At 43.6% G+C, this 15,927-nt stretch overlaps 1 protein-coding gene across 3 annotated transcripts in view; it reads left to right on the top strand.

The window, feature by feature from the left end:
• Positions 1-15,927, top strand: part of LOC126341356 (nuclear receptor-binding protein homolog) — a 400,535-nt gene that overhangs the window by 267,559 nt on the left and 117,049 nt on the right. Inside the window, exon 2 of one of the 3 annotated variants that reach the window (XM_050001769.1) lies at positions 398-497. The exons of the other annotated variants lie outside the window; for them this stretch is intronic. The gene's annotated coding sequence lies outside the window, so the exon portion shown is untranslated. The remainder of the gene's footprint in view (positions 1-397; positions 498-15,927) is intronic. 3 annotated transcript variants of the gene reach the window in all.

The raw sequence follows: 15,927 nt of genomic DNA, 5'->3' as shown, positions 1-15,927 counted from the left end.
TCTCTCTCTCTCTCTCTCTCTCTCTCTCTCTCTCTCTCTCTCTCTCTCTCTCTCTCTCTCTCTCTCTCTCTCTCTCTGTGTGTGTGTGTGTGTGTGTGTGTGTGTGTGTGTGTGTGTGTGTGTGTCGCGCGCCTGCTAATATAAGTAAATATTAACGCAGTGCCGGAATGGTCAGTGTTAAATGTAATGAATAGTGGTGGCATAGTATGGATTGTGACTGCGGCATTAACACAGTTACAGCTGTGTTTGACTGCTGGTTCGCTCGCGGAGCGCACTAACAAAAGAATACGGTAAGCGGCTAACGCAATAGGTAGAGCATGCACAGTGCATGCCGCTTGGCTTGCATGAGACGCTCTGGAGCATGGCACGTGTTTTCTTGACGTGTTTTGTTTTGCAGCGCGGCCGTCCTGATTTACGTGGAGCCGGCGGGGATGTTCCAGAACCTTTGGATCAAGGCCGCTCAGCGTTAGAGCTAATTATTTTTCATTTTGTTTCAGGTAAGTTTGTGGCGCCTTGCCGCCGCTACTGGTCGCCGATTGTAAGTAATCTCGCGGTCTAAGACTGTGTTTTCTTTGTTTTTGTGGCAGCGCGTGGCTTCTGTCCAGAATCAGCTGCAGTGATTTTACTTTCCAGTTAACAAACTAACTGTATTCTTATTGAGTTTGTATTTAACTATAGTGTTTTTTTAAGTACCGGGGGAATTCACCATTGTGAAACTTCAGGAGTGCTTCAAGTCGCGGATTTGTTGGAAGCGCCAGCCAATTATGTACAATTATTGGAACGGTGTATCGCATTCCAATGCGGATCCTTACCTCTCGAAGGGTAATTCCTTCGTGACACACTAGTCCAACAAGTTATGCAAGAGATACCTTGTTAAGTCTGGAAAATGAAAGAGATGCACTGGAGGAATTAAAGCTTTGAAAGCAATTAGTGACTCCCGTCTCGATATCTTAGTTCATACGAAGGAATACTCATGTGTATGAGGCCCCGTTCGACATTGTTTTAATCTGTTGGGAGGTATCTTAACACTAAAGAGTTCACCTCAGAGTGAAACGCTGCTTCTGTTTCTAATCCTAGCGTACTACTATTACCATTAATAATTGTATACGGCTATTCTTGTAACAACAGTATTGATATATCGTCTTAGTTGCGCTCCTCGATCAATTACCGTATGAATAATGGATATGCTGTTTTAACAGAACAGAAGTGTGTACTGTAGCTCTGAGTTCCGTATCCCCATTTGATTGGTAACAAATGCAGTTTATTTAAGTTTTATTGCCTGAGCTTCATATTGAAAGCTGAATTTTAAACTGGTTAGAAGCAGTTTTAGGTGTTTGTATACCTCGAAATTTGTTTCCTCGATACAAACGAGTTCATTGGAATCGACAGGAGACAGTTTGGTTTTGTCAGACCTCACGAAAGACTAATTGTGAAAGCGGGCCGATTTATACAACCAGGTATAATGGAGTGCAATTCATGAAGCATCCTCCATTTGAGTTCAGGAAGCTGATCGTGGTTCTGAATATTCTTGAGCGTCAGCTATTGTCAGATCAGTAACGCAATGGCAATGAAGGAAATATTTATCCGTAGGATCTTACTCTTCTCTTTAAGGACTCCTGCCGTTCATTGTTCCACAATTACCTATCTGAGTTGCTCACTGCTCTTTGGAAATCGAAAGCATGGATTCCATGGTGATTGATTTCTGAATTGTGAGTGGCCCCAGACTTACGCATCTGCTGACAGCTTTAAAATGTAATTTGCGTTTTCTCTGTGTTACACGCAACGGGATGATCGCTCGTTTCGCTGCCTTTATGTTTCATAAGATTAAGCGCTGATAAGGACTTCATACTGTAGTGAACGGCGGTTCTTTCATGTGGGGGATAGCACATTGATGGCAATGTAAGATTTTTACCTCTGGTACTAGAATAGCATTGCCCGATGGAACCAAAATTTTCCTTCACTTTTTCAAGTAGGATCGCAGTAAGCGCCTCAACATCTTTCGTCGCTTAGTTGGGCAGTGGTGTGTTTGGACAAGAAACTTCCAGTTGGGGGGGGGGGGGGGGAGATTTTGCCAATACTGGGAGATCTAACAAAACTCTTCGCTAAAAACATTAAAGCATTGTAGCCTTCGGACAAGTCTACTTCTGATATAAACTGTAATTAGCTGTCGTATACTTCGCCACGAGTGAGAGCGGCAGGCCTGTTCACTCAGTATTTGGAGGTAAGGCACATGCCCATTGCATGTTGAATATTCCGTAAGAGCTTATCTTCCGTAAACTTCGTTCGTTTATTAAAACGAGGTATTGACCCATGAAAATGATGCATTCATTCATATTTTCCAGATAAAGAAAATTGGATAAAAGAAGCTAACGTTAGTGTCATACATTTTTTGTTTAAACTTCCATTCTGTGATACATACCAATACAAATTATTACTTAATTCAGTGTGTATCGGCCACCAGGCATTACGCATCGTCATAATCTTTTGAGCAGAATCGCTCTTCTGTAATGCACAAATTGAAAATTTTTGTAGATAAGTGACAAAAACAGACATGAAAAGTACTTTTCGTAACTTGTACAAATCTATAATCTTGCTTGAAGTAGGTCGTCACGTTTATATAATTTACAACTTCAGCCATATTGCCACACTGTGTTTAAATGCAAGGAGACTGACAGTGGTAACTATCATACAGTCCATGTGTGGATGTAAATAGGGCGTATCACTGACAAAGCTAGCTACAAGTACAAGGGAGTAGCTGTATTACAAATTATGTCGATGTGTAATGTCTGGTACCTGATAAACGCTGAATTAAGTAATAATTTTTGTTGATATCTTTCATAGAATGGAAGTTCAGATATAAAATGTATGATACTTTCTTCTACCTCTTTCATGCAACAATTCTCCGAATTTTAGATCAGAAGATCTGGTCCTGATGGGATACCAGTTCGATTTTACACAGAGTACGCGAAGGACCTTGCCCCCCCTTCTTGCAGCGGTGTACCGTAGGTCTCTAGAAGAGCGAAGCGTTCCAAAGGATTGGAAAAGGGCACAGGTCATCCCCGTTCTCAAGAAGGGACGTCGAACAGATGTGCAGAACTATAGACCTATATCTCTAACGTCGATCAGTTGTAGAATTTTGGAACACGTATTATGTTCGAGTATAATGTCTTTTCTGGAGACTAGAAATCTACTCTGTAGGAATCAGCATGGGTTTCGAAAAAGACGGTTGTGTGAAACCCAGCTCGCGCTATTCGTCCACGAGACTCAGAGGGCCTTAGACACGGGTTCACAGGTAGATGCCGTGTTTCTTGACTTCCGCAAGGCGTTTGACACAGTTCCCCACAGTCGTTTAATGAACAAAGTAAGAGCATACGGACTATCAGATCGATTGTGTGAATGGATTGAGGAGTTCCTAGATAACAGAACGCAACATGTCATTCTCAATGGAGAGAAGTCTTCCGAAGTAAGAGTGATTTCAGGTGCGCCGCAGGGGAGTGTCATAGGACGTTGCTATTCACAATATACATAAATGACCTGGTGGATGACACCAGATGATGCTGTGGTGTATCGAGAGGTTGCAACAATGGAAAATTGTACTGAAATGCAGGAGTATCTGCAGCGAATTGACGCATGGTACACGGAATGGCAATTGAATCTCAATGTAAACAAGTGTAATGTGATGCGAATACATAGAAAGATAGGTCCCTTATCATTTAGCTACAAAATAGCAGGTCAGCAACTGGAAGCAGTTAATTCCATAAATTATCTGGGAGTACGCATTAGGAGTGATTTAAAATGGAATGATCATATGAAGTTGATCGTCGGTAAAGCAGATGCCAGACTGAGATTCATTGGAAGAATCCTAAGGAAATGCAATCCGACAACAAAGGAAGTAGGTTACAGTACGCTTGTTCGCCCAATGCTTGAATACTGCTCAGCAGTGTGGGATCCGCACCAGGTAGGGTTGATAGAAGAGATAGAGAAGATCCAACGGAGAGCAGCGCGCTTCGTTACAGGATCATTTAGTAATCGCGAAGGCGTTACGGAGATGATAGATAAACTCCAGTGGAAGACTCTGCAGGAGAGACGCTCAGTAGCTCGGTACGGGCTTTTGTTAAAGTTTAGAGAACATACCTTCACCGAAGAGTCAAGCAGTATATTGCTCCCTCCTACGTATATCTCGCGAAGAGACCATGAGGATAAAATCAGAGAGATTAGAGCCCACACAGAAGCATACCGACAATCCTTCTTTCCACGTACAATACGAGACTGGAATAGAAGGGAGAACCGATAGAGGTACTCAAGGTACCCTCCGCCACACACCGTCAGGTGGCTTGCGGAGTACGGATGTAGATGTAGATGTAGATGATGGGTCGTCAATGATCTGAAACTAGTAATCAGTAAGAGAGTTCTAGTAATCAGTAAGAGAGTTCTAGTAATCAGTAAGAGAGTTCTAGTAATCAGTAAGAGAGTTCTAGTAATCAGTAAGAGAGTTCTAGTAATCAGTAAGAGAGTTCTAGCGATCTTGTTCTAGGATTTTTATCTGCATATTTTAACTTAACAAATCGCCTGTCTTCAGACTTGACAGTGCAGGTCGCTCCCAAGGAATTGCATAGCCCTATACCGACTCCGGAAGTCATGGTCATCTCCTCCGCCGCGAGGATTCTCCCCAGTGTCGTTGCTGTGCCCGTTTGACGATGTTCCACAATTTGCTGGCCTGTGCCCAGCTAGCCGCCCTGCGGCGGGCGATGCCTCAGTGGCTGATTTGGTTTTATGGTTTATTCGTGAAGGGGTTTTTTACCACTCTTCTAAGGGCAGATTCTTAAACATTGTCGCCCATTGAGTGGGTTGCAGGGCGCCCTGTTGCCTCCTCTTTCCCGAACAGGTTGTATGAGCCGCCGCACTTGCTCTACATGCACTTTCCCCCTTCTCGCGTGTTCTGTTCGACTTGATGTTCATCCTCTATTCTTCTGCGCTTCTCTTGCTGTGTCCGTGTCGCTGGTCTTTCCTAGGTATTGTTGGTGGAGGGGGGGGGGGGGGGGGGAAGTGCCTTCGGTAATTGGTCAGTGGCGGTGACACGTCCCCTATCGCGCTAAGTGCCTTCCGGGGACTCTGGCTGATGCCTGGACGCAGCACCCCGCGCCACCTTTCTTCCTTTCCCCCCCCCCTTCATTTCTTCTTTGTTCCTCTCTCGGTGCTTTGGTGACCTTCGGTCGACCGTGGGGTTTCCTTTCCTTGGGTTTCGCGCTCTAGACCCTTCTTAGGTATGTAGTTTTGTTGGCTTTCTTCGATAAATCGATCCCAACTGTTCATCTTCCCCTCACAAAAAAGATGGTGAGGGTAATAATATCTTGCAGGCTGTTACAACAGAATTTGGACATCCGACAACAGATTAACTATACCATGTGTGTAACATTGTACAGCCTATTCATTCATGTTAACATTACGTTTTATGGGCAGTGAAATTTAAACCCAGAAGGAAAGAGTAAAAATCCGAAAACTTCTTATTGCGTGTGAACAAGAATCCCCCCCCCCTAAAAAAAACGCATTTTACTTCCCCTACATCGAAGAAACATGAAATGGTTTTAAGAAATGTTTGAGTCATTTGTGATGCCTTATGACATTGTTTGATCGCGAAACTTCGCATGTTGTCCCCTTAAGGTATTCATTGTATTACTTGCGTTCTTTCTGTTATTTAATGTTGACTAGCAAAATTAAATTTGAATAAAGTGTGTTTTGAAAGCTGCACTTATTGGGTCATTTGGGTAACGTGTAACAGCTCAAAATCGATCTAAGCAGTCTCCGTCTCCCCAATTTGACACATTATCGTGCAGCCATTCACTGCTGTACTCGTAAATCAGTTTGCATGTTGCGCTGTGTTGCTCCTCACCGAATTTGAGAAGGTTCCAGATCTTTGAGAGGGGATGTTTTAAATATCAAAATTTAACACTTTAGCTTTTCTTGACCACAGATGAATACATCTATGGAATAGCGCGGCCGTGTAACAGAAGGTAAATATGTAAATACGGCAAACCACTTTTGTCCTCCAGAGATGGTAAACTGGCGTTGTGACTGCGCTATGCAACAAGGGGAGGAGCAGTTATTTCTGTAATTCGGAAGCATGTCTGTCAGGTGTATTATAAACATTTTTATGTTGTCTACGAATTGTAGTCGAAATTACGCGCCAGGGTGTTGGGCAGCTCCTTTTCTGTGTCTTGATAATCGCTGTACGAGAAAGAAACGGAGAAAAGATTAACGACTTTGTTTCGGCACTGTTCTGTAAAGACTCGCATCCACCTTTCTGCAACACAGCGCCCAAACTACCGGGGCGGCAAGGAAACGGTGTAATATCTCCTAAAAAGCGAGGCAATCAATGTAAAAAGGCGTCATGCTTGCTTTCCGTTGTAACTGTTATCATGCATTATAACTGTTATCTTGCGCTATCACAGCTTCGGCTTCTGTGCCATTTTCAATCGTAAGGTTTGACGTCTCAGTACGGAATAGGAACTGGTTAAAAATGACGACCTTGTAGGGATGTGTCACTCTTGATGGTAATAATACCAACGATGGTTATTATGTAAATAGCAAATCTACTCAAGTCATCAATAATCATTGCTATCCCATCATCTTCAGTGGCTTCTCTGATTGTGATTCGGAGATCGTTCGTCATCTTCTTCAGCCGGTGTGTTCGGGCGTCCAGGGCACTGCGCGTGTTCTACATCTTCATTGGCTTCTACTAGCCGTTAAGCTTTTTTCTACTCACAACAGATTTACCAAATACAAATGCAACTCCTCTGCCTTATATTTCGTGCTTACAGAAAAAATAAAAATTTTCTGTTCTTTTTTATACAAAATTTTCTGTTCTTTTTTTATACAAAATAAATAATCGTCGATACTACCAATTGTAATCTTTTTGAGACATGATTGCTTTTATGGCTGACGGGGTTTTCAACCTCTCTCGTGCCAAATATCTTAACCCAATATCTTACGGCCTCTCGCTCAGTGCTAAAAAACAGGACGTTCTGCTCCATGTTTCAGTACTTTCTTCAGTCTTCCCTTGTATCATTCTCAAATCAGCAACATTTTGTACCCTCTGCTGAACCAACGGAGTCCACATGTAGGTGTAGATATTCCCAGATCAGCGTTGCAAAAATTTCTTATGCAGAAACCGCCGCTGTAACTTACTGCCCTCTTTTTTTTATTGCTTTTTACGTGTTGGTAAAGATGTCCGAAAAGAGGCTATACAATATCTCACACAAGTATATTTAATCTGTATCTGATAGACACCCCTCTGTGAAGACCTGATAGCCTAATGATGTATGCTGGCAGCTATTGGAACTGCCAGAACGATTGCTGTATATCTGTGGAACAGCATGCGGCCAGCAGCACAGGAGATTGTGTGTTGGGTGCTGAGTCGGCGCTGCGGTTTCTCCTTCCGCTCACTTTCCGGTTGCGTTCGAGGCGGAGTGAATGCACCGGCGCCGGGGCTGATTCATAAGGCGGCCTTGCCTTGCTCCGCTACTAGCTGCGCAGTTGGTATTTTGATACCTGCTGCTGCCAGTCCTACCCACTCTGTCCCCTTAAGCAACCGGCCAGGCAGCTTTCTGTTGTTGCCTTACCTTCTTACCGCTGTGCTCGTGGTGGGAGTCGGTTAAGCGCAAGTAATTCGCCAGCTTCGTCGAGTGAGATAGGCCGCGCACTAAACTTTGGCGTTATCCAGCTCATTATCTCGCTGTTTGCTCTCTTGTTACTCTAGAAGCTTCCACGGACGATGTTGATCCAAAACAGCAAATTTGATTGCGTCATACGTTTAGTCAAACCAAGGCCATTCCGAAAAGTGTCCGTTTCAAATTAAAAAAAAAAAGTCTGTTCTTGTCAATCACGCATAGACTTGTAAAAATTTAAGAGAATATTTCGGTTCAACCGCGTTTAAACGTATCACCTTTAAACCTGAACATATTAAATCACAGCCACCAATTCTCTTCCGTCTAGCTTATATAGCATTTAACATTCATCAAATGATGCAATCAATTCTCGTCGTGAGGTTAGCTTCAGTGTAGCATTGAAATTAGAAATACGTGCACATTTCGAAAATCTTAGGTTAAATCTAGACAATAGGTACATCAGTAGTGAAATATAATCGGGAATGATCTGATACGGACATTGAGAGCGCTTTGGATTCTTCTGTAGCGCGACATTTCGAAAGCTTCTGTTCTCTTCTTGTCTAAACTATTTATCGTCCATGTTTCACTTCCATACATGGCTACACTCTATAAAAATACTTTAAGAAACGACTTCCTGTCACTTAAATCTACACTCGTTATTAACAAATTTCTATTCTTCGGAAACGCTTTCCTAGCCATTGCTAGTCTACAGTTTATATCCTCTCTACTTCGACCATCATCAGTTATTTTGCTTCCCAAATAGCAAAACTCCTTTACTACTGTACGCGTCTCATTTTCTAATCTAATTCCCTCAGCATCACCCGATTTAATTCGACTACATTCAATTATCCTCGTTTTGCATTTTTTGTTGATCATCTTATATCCTCCTTTCAAGACACTGTCCATTCCGTTCAACTGCTCTTCCAGGTCCTCTGCTGTCTGACAAAATTACAATGTCATCGGCGAACCTCAATGTTTTTATTTCTTCTCCATGGATTTTAATACGTACTCAGAGTTTTTCATTTGTTTCCTTGCCTGCTTACTCAATATACCGATTGAATAACATCGGGGAGAGGCTACAACCCTGTCCTACTCCTTTCGCAACCACTGCTTCCCTTTCACGTCCCTCGACTCTTATAACTGCCATCTGGTTTCTGTACAAATTGTAAATAGCCTTTCGTTCCCTGTATTTTACCCCTGCCACCTTAACAATTTGAGAATATTCCAGAAATATTGTCAAAAGCATTTCTCTAAGTCTACAAATGCTAGAAACTTAGGTTTGCCTTTCCTTAATCTTTCTTCCAAGATAAGTCATAAGGTCAGTATTGCCTCACATGTTCCAGTATTTCTACGGAATTCAAACTGATCTTCCCCGAGGTCGGCTTCTACTAGTTTTTCCATTCGTCTGTAAAGAATTCGTGTTAGTATTTTGCAGCTGTGGCTTATTAAACTGACTGATCGGTAATTTTCACATTTGTCAACACCTGCTTTCTTTGGGATTGGAATTATTATATTCTTCTTGAAGTCTGAGGGTATTTCGCCTGTCTCATACATCTTACTCACCAGATGGTAGAGTTTTGTCATGACTGGCTCTCCCAAGGCCGTCAGTAGTTCTAATGGAATATTGTCTACTCCCGAGGCCTTGTTTCGACTCGGGTCTTTCAGTGCTCTGTCGAACTCTTCACGCAGTATCATATCTCCCATTTCATCTTCATCTACATACTCTTCAATTTCCATAATATTGCCCTCAAGAACATAGCCCCTGTATAGACCCTCTATATACTCCTTCCACCTTTCTGCTTTCCCTTTTTTGCTTAGAACTGGGTTTCCATCTGAGCTCTTGATATTCATACAAGTGGCTCTCATTTCTCCAAAGGTCTCTTTAATTTTGCTGTAGGCAGTATCTATCTTACCCCTAGTGAGATAAGCCTCTACATCCTTACATTTGTCCTCTAGCAATCGATTCTTGGCCATTTTGCACTTCCTGTCGATATCATTTTTGAGACGTTTGTATTCCTTTTTGCCTGCTTCATTTACTGCAATTTTATATTTTCTCCTTCCATCGATTAAATTCAATATTTCTTATTTTACCCAAGGATTTCTACTAGCCCTCGTCTTTTTACCTACTTGATCCTCTGCTGCCTTCACTACTTCATCCCTCAAAGCTTCTTCTTCTACTGTGTTTCTTTCCCCCAATCCTGTCAATTACGCTGTACCTGAAATCCTGTACAACCTCTGGTTTAGTCAGTTTATACAGGTCCCATCTCCTTAAATTCCCACCTTTTTGCAGTATCTTTAGTTTTAATCTACAGTTCATACCCAATAGATTTTGGTCAGAGTCCACATTTGTAACTAGAAATGTCTTACCATTTAAAACCTGTTTCCTAAATCTCTGTCTCGCCATTACATAATCTGATACCTTGTAGTATATCCAGGCCTCTTTCATGTATAGGGCAACAACCTTCTTTCACGATTCTTGAACCAATTGTTAGCTATGATAAAGTTACGCTCTGTGCAAAATTCTACCAGGTGGCTTCCTCTTATCATTTCCTACCCCCAATCCGACATTCACCTAGTACGTTTCCTTCTCTCCCTTTTCCTACTATCGAATTCCGGTCACCCATGACTATTAAATTTTCGTCTCCCTTCACTATTTGAATAATTTCTTTTATCTCATAATACATTTTATCAATATCTTCGACATCTGCAGAGCTAGTTGGCATATAAACTTGTACTGCTGTAGTAGGTGTGGGCTTCGTATCTATCTTGGCCACAATAATGCGTTCACTATGCTGTTTGTAGTAGCTTATCCGCATTCCTATTTTCCTATTCATCATTAAACCTACTCCTGCCTTACCCCTATTTGATTTTGTATTTATAACCCTGTAGCCCCCTGACCAGAAGTCTTGTTCCTCCTGCCACCCAACTTCACTAATTCCCACTATATCCAGCTTTAACCTATCCATTTCCGTTTTTAAATTTTCTAACCTACCTGCTCGATTAAGGGATCTGACATTCCACGCTCCGATCTGTAGAATGCCAGTTTTCTTTCTCCTTATAACGACGTTCTCCTGAGTAGTCCCCGAACGAAGATCCGAATGGGGGACTATTTTACCTCCGGAATATTTTACCCAAGAGGACGCCATCATTTAATCACACAGTAAAGTTGCGTACCCTCGTGAAAAATTACGGCTGTAGTTTTCCCATTGCTTTCAGCCGTTCGCAAGTACCAGCACAGCAAGGCCGTTTTGGTTAGTGTTACAATGCCATATCAGTCAATCATCCAGACTGCTGCCCCTGCAACTACTGAAAAGGCTGCTGCCCCCCTCTTCAGGAACCACACGTTTGTCTAGCCTCTCAACAGATACCCCTCTGTTGTGGTTGCACCTACGGTACGGCTATCTGTATCGCTGAGGCATGGAAGCCTCCCCACCAACGGCAAGGTCCATGGTTCGTGGGGGGAGGGAGGGAGAGAGAGAGAGAGAGAGAGAGAGAGAGAGAGAGAGAGAGAGTTGTGCATTTCTTTTTTTAATTCACTGCAAATTCTTCGAACTACGGGTAGTCAGTTACTTAATTTCGAAGTATTGTAATAAATATGACCAATAACGAAAAGCTAACCACCTTATCAACAGCTTGTGATGCGAGTATTAAAATATTATTAACCAACAGATTCGCTGCAGTCGTTTGAGAACATTTGCTTAGCGAAAAACATGCGAATCTAAATTCTGTGGTTTTTTATTTTTATGCTAAAAGTAAAACGCTTTCCGAAAGACTACTTCAACTTTGCTTCGTCTAAATACAGAACGTTCTTTCAGCAGCGCAGCAGATGAGTCGACTCTCAGCTTTCTGCTTTCCTTTAATCGAACCTAGATGTGGATCCGATTCTTTGCGTGCTGCGTCGAACTCTGCCGTGAAGGAGTACACCACAAATAATTACGGCAATGAGTCTCTCTCTCTCTCTCTCTCTCTCTCTCTCTCTCTCACGCACACGCACACACGCACACACACACACACACACACACACACACACACACACACACACACACACACACACACGTGTGTGTGTGTCTGAGGAGGACTGCGACTAAGGACAAGCGTCGTAGCTGTCACTGATGGTTTCCTTAGCGCAGCGGGATGTGAATCATCTGTTCTAAAATACCCGGACACTTATTAATGGGCAGCACTACGGGCTCTGCTCGTGTCCGCCCTTGTGGTGGCTTGAGGTCTACTGGGGACACTTTAACGCGGTCTGTGGTGTCTGTGCAGCATTGGTAACCCTTTCTTCCTCAAGTGCCGAAACCATCGCTTTCTTCCTCAAGTGCCGAAACCATAAAACGCAGTGACGTTGAACACTGCACTCAGGAACGAAGTCGATTTTCTGTGTCATCTCATGGGTGTTCCATTGGGGTCAAGTCGGAATTCAGTGTGTGGCAGGAATATTATTGTCCACAGACCGTTGCCTCACAGATACTGCTTTATGACGGTGCATTGTCATGCCGATACAGTTACCGCCACCGAATCGTTTCTCTACCGTAAGCAGTACACGATTCTGCAAAAGGGTTCATATCCTTGTGCGCTTAGCGTTTTGTTAAGGACAGTTAAGGGACTACTCCCTAGCCACAAACAACAAATATTCTCACACCGTAACAGTACCACTTCTGTACTTCAATGTTGGCACCAGATATAATGGCAGGTAACGTTCTTCAGGCTTTCGGCACACACATACCCTTCCATCGATTGCCATGGGGTGTAGGACGATCCAGTCTGCCAGCTGGAGTGCTGGTAGTACTTTGGACTCAAGAGTGGTTCTTTCCTCTGATTTCATGCTATTTTTTACGAGCGACCTCCAGTTTGCTCAATGGTCCCTGTGCGTAAGTACAAGGGATCTGCTTGGTCGTTGTGGTTGCTCCTTCGCGTTTCCATATCAGTCCCATCGCCAGCGTTCTACGTCGACAACTTTAGGAGGATTGAAATGCCTCTGATTTGATTGTTACGAGGTGACATCCAGTGGCTAGTCGAGGCCGGCCGAAGTGGCCGTGCGGTTCTGGGCTCTACAGTCTGGAACCGAGCCGCCGCTGCGGTCGCAGGTTCGAATCCTGCCTCGGGCATGGATGTGTGTGATGTCCTTAGGTTAGTTAGGTTTAATTAGTTCTAAGTTCTAGGCGACTGATGACCTCAGAAGTTAAGTCGCATAGTGCTCAGAGCCATTTCAACCATTTGACTAGTCCAGTCCACGTTCGAAGTCATAATCCCCACCCACTTTTGTACTCATGCGTTCGCCTGTCGTGACAAGTAGTGGTTATTGCACGGTCCATAGAACAGCGCCGATATTTTCGATCGAGTAGTGTACGTGTTAATGATTTGTCGCCGGTGGTGCCGAGAACATGATCCCATGTGCAGGCTGGAACGAGCAGACTGTGTGTTCAGGGCGCAGACTCCGCTGTCACGTTGTCTGCGGCTCTCACGTGTCTGCTCCGCTTCTCTTCCCCGCCCCCCTTCTCTCTCTCTCTCTCTCTCTCTCTCTCTCTCTCTCTCTCTCTCTCTCGTGCAAGGCCTCCACTCCAGCAGCCAGTCGATATGCCGCCCGGTACGGCTAGCGCGGTGCGGAGCGGCTCTGGGCTATTGATTTCGGTCTTCTCCGGCGGTGTGCCTCTTTCTTCTCCTTCTTTCCTCTCGTCGTTCTGTGTTGTTCTCTTCTCGTTCCCGCATTCCACGAGAGTCGCAGCTATAGTCGTGGATCACGTGGGTCTCTGCAGGGACGATGTTGCCGGAGCTGCACGGCTCCATGGCAGCTGCACGCGGCCGGTAACAGGTAGCACGCGGCCGCTCTCGCCTGTCCTCACGTGACTTTTGTACACGGCCACAGCGAACGCAGCCGTGGGACTAGCGAGCGTGTTACGGAGAGGCGCTGGACTGACGTTTGGCGTCTTGTTTAATCCGTGGCCTCGCTTACTTCCTGTTCTTGCCTTGTGAAGTGCCACAGTTATTTTTAGACGAGCTCTTCTAAAAATAATAAATGAGGGAAACGTTACAGCACGTAATTTATCTACTTACTCATACGGATTTTAAGGAGGAAATACTAGTTTTTATTCAGATATGCGAATAATGTGTCCAGCGTAAGCATAAAGTTAATTTTTCTTTTATTAAAGCGATAAAACGGCCGCCATTTGACTGTTTTTTATTTCGACTAACGCGATTTTGGTCTTTGAGCACAACGGGGAAACTGAAAAAGGAAATAATAGTGTACGTAATAAAACGTGATATAATGTGATTACATGTCGAGAATAAATCTGCCTTGAACATTACTTATGATATCAGCACATGTTAGGTGCCTGCGTAATATTCTCTCTCTTTCTCGCGCGCCCGGAATCTCTTCATATTCTCAGTCTACTTTGTGCCTGGTTTCTTTGGGAATTTCTCTGACCTAACATTCCACTTCTATGTCTTGTCTCGGTATACGTTATGTCTTCAGTTTCTATTGGATCGATTTGTGCTTTTTCTAGGTCAAGTCTGACTTGTGTGATCCGTAATACTGTTGACTTGACCCCGTATACGTATGTCAGAATTATGTGGGCGAGTCTTGTTGGTGGTAGCCTGCTGACGTGCCCATAGAATTTTAACATTTTTGTGTCATCTGATGCTGAGATTGACATTTACTCTATGGTTTTCCTACAACGTAATATGTATCGCTTATCGCTCTTCTGTCAGTTTTGGCCCGAGAATTTTCTCATTATTTTGCGTTCTGCCTTCAGTATGCCTTCCATGTCGATTTTCGTTCGGAGCGTTAGTGTCTCACTCGGATGCGGTATTTTAGGCTTCATTACTTTATTGTAGTGCCCGATATATGTGTTCATCTTGCGTGGTATCAGTTCTGCTTTTTGTGTAATCTTTCTATGGAATTCTTTCCATGTGTTTGCTTGTTGTCTTTCCCATTCCTGCTTTACGTTAGATTCTATGATCTTCTTCGTGTAAAACTTCTCTGAGCGTTTTCGTTCCTGACGGATTCTCTTCAGTGAAAATTTGATATTGATTCGAGTTGGGTAGTTGTCTGAACCACCATTCGCACCTCTGCGACCTTTGTCATGCTCTCTTTCTGAACTGGGTAGGATATCGCTGTATGGCCTATTTGGAAGTCTTCCATTTGTTGTATAGATGACCCTCAGGTGTTCTTCTTTCTTGGAGGTTTCCTAGATGTTAACATGATCTTCAGATTGTTCTACTGGCATAGTTCGATGGTTCTCGTGCCAGTTTTGCTATTTGTGTTCGTATATTTGTGTGCTTAAAACTTTCCAACAGTTTTCGGGTAACAATTTTCTCTACTGATTGTGCGCAGAAATCACCTAGCAAAATTGTTATGCCGTCTTGGGGATCTTCTCCATCACTGTCTCTAATGATGATCATAATTTCTCTGTCGATTTGGGGTCTTCTTTTGTTAATCCCATTTGTGAGGGCGTGTACGTTGATCATAGCATATTTCCTGTTTGCGCAGTGCAGGTCGATTGTCATTATCCTGTTGTCTATGGGGCTGACGTCTCTGATTGAAATAATTATCTTCTTGGGTACTAGGAAGGCCATGCTCAGTAGTGGCGCACCCCTGGTGCCTTGTTTTCCTTGTATTACTCTCGAAAATACGGTAGTTTCCGTAATTCATTGTGTCTCCATCTGTTATGCCTGTTTCCTGTATGGCAAATATCATTATCTTCTGGTTAATCAGTTCTAATGCTAGGTTGTGCAGTTTTCCTGGTTGGGTCAGTGTGTTTATGTTAAAGGATCGAAGAAACGTAGAAGTTTTGAATGGGAGTAAGCCAGAGAACTCAGCTTTTCTCTTTGATGGTACAAGTCCAAGTTCCCCAGAATTAGTTCCTGGTTGCCGTCTGTTGACGTGACGGTTGGACTGGTTACTGCGTTGGGTATTTTTGTTCCTCGCACGAGACGTGGATGCTTGTAAACTCGTTGGTCCAGTGTTTCCATATATAAATTCTTCTTTAGATATGGTTTGTACAAACAGGGCATTCCATTTTCTAACATTGTCCCAGCACAGGAGTTAGTAGTATACCTGGCGAGTACAATGTAAAATGAACCCCCCCCCCCCCCGCATATGATTTCTCACATTTTGTGACGAGATGTCTCGTTTTATACCCGACCGTGTTAGCACGCCGCTTTCGGGATTCTGGCAGATGCGCCGGCCTCGTTTTGAATCCGGCCGGCGAATAAACAGGGAGATCCGGTGTACCGATCGCCTTGGATGGGATTTTTAGGCAGT

This window comes from Schistocerca gregaria, chromosome 1 (assembly GCF_023897955.1).
Source record: "Schistocerca gregaria isolate iqSchGreg1 chromosome 1, iqSchGreg1.2, whole genome shotgun sequence".
NCBI classification, from domain to species: domain Eukaryota; kingdom Metazoa; phylum Arthropoda; class Insecta; order Orthoptera; family Acrididae; genus Schistocerca; species Schistocerca gregaria.
Note: the sequence above shows the minus strand (reverse complement) of the source record. Positions and strands in the feature narration are given on the sequence as shown.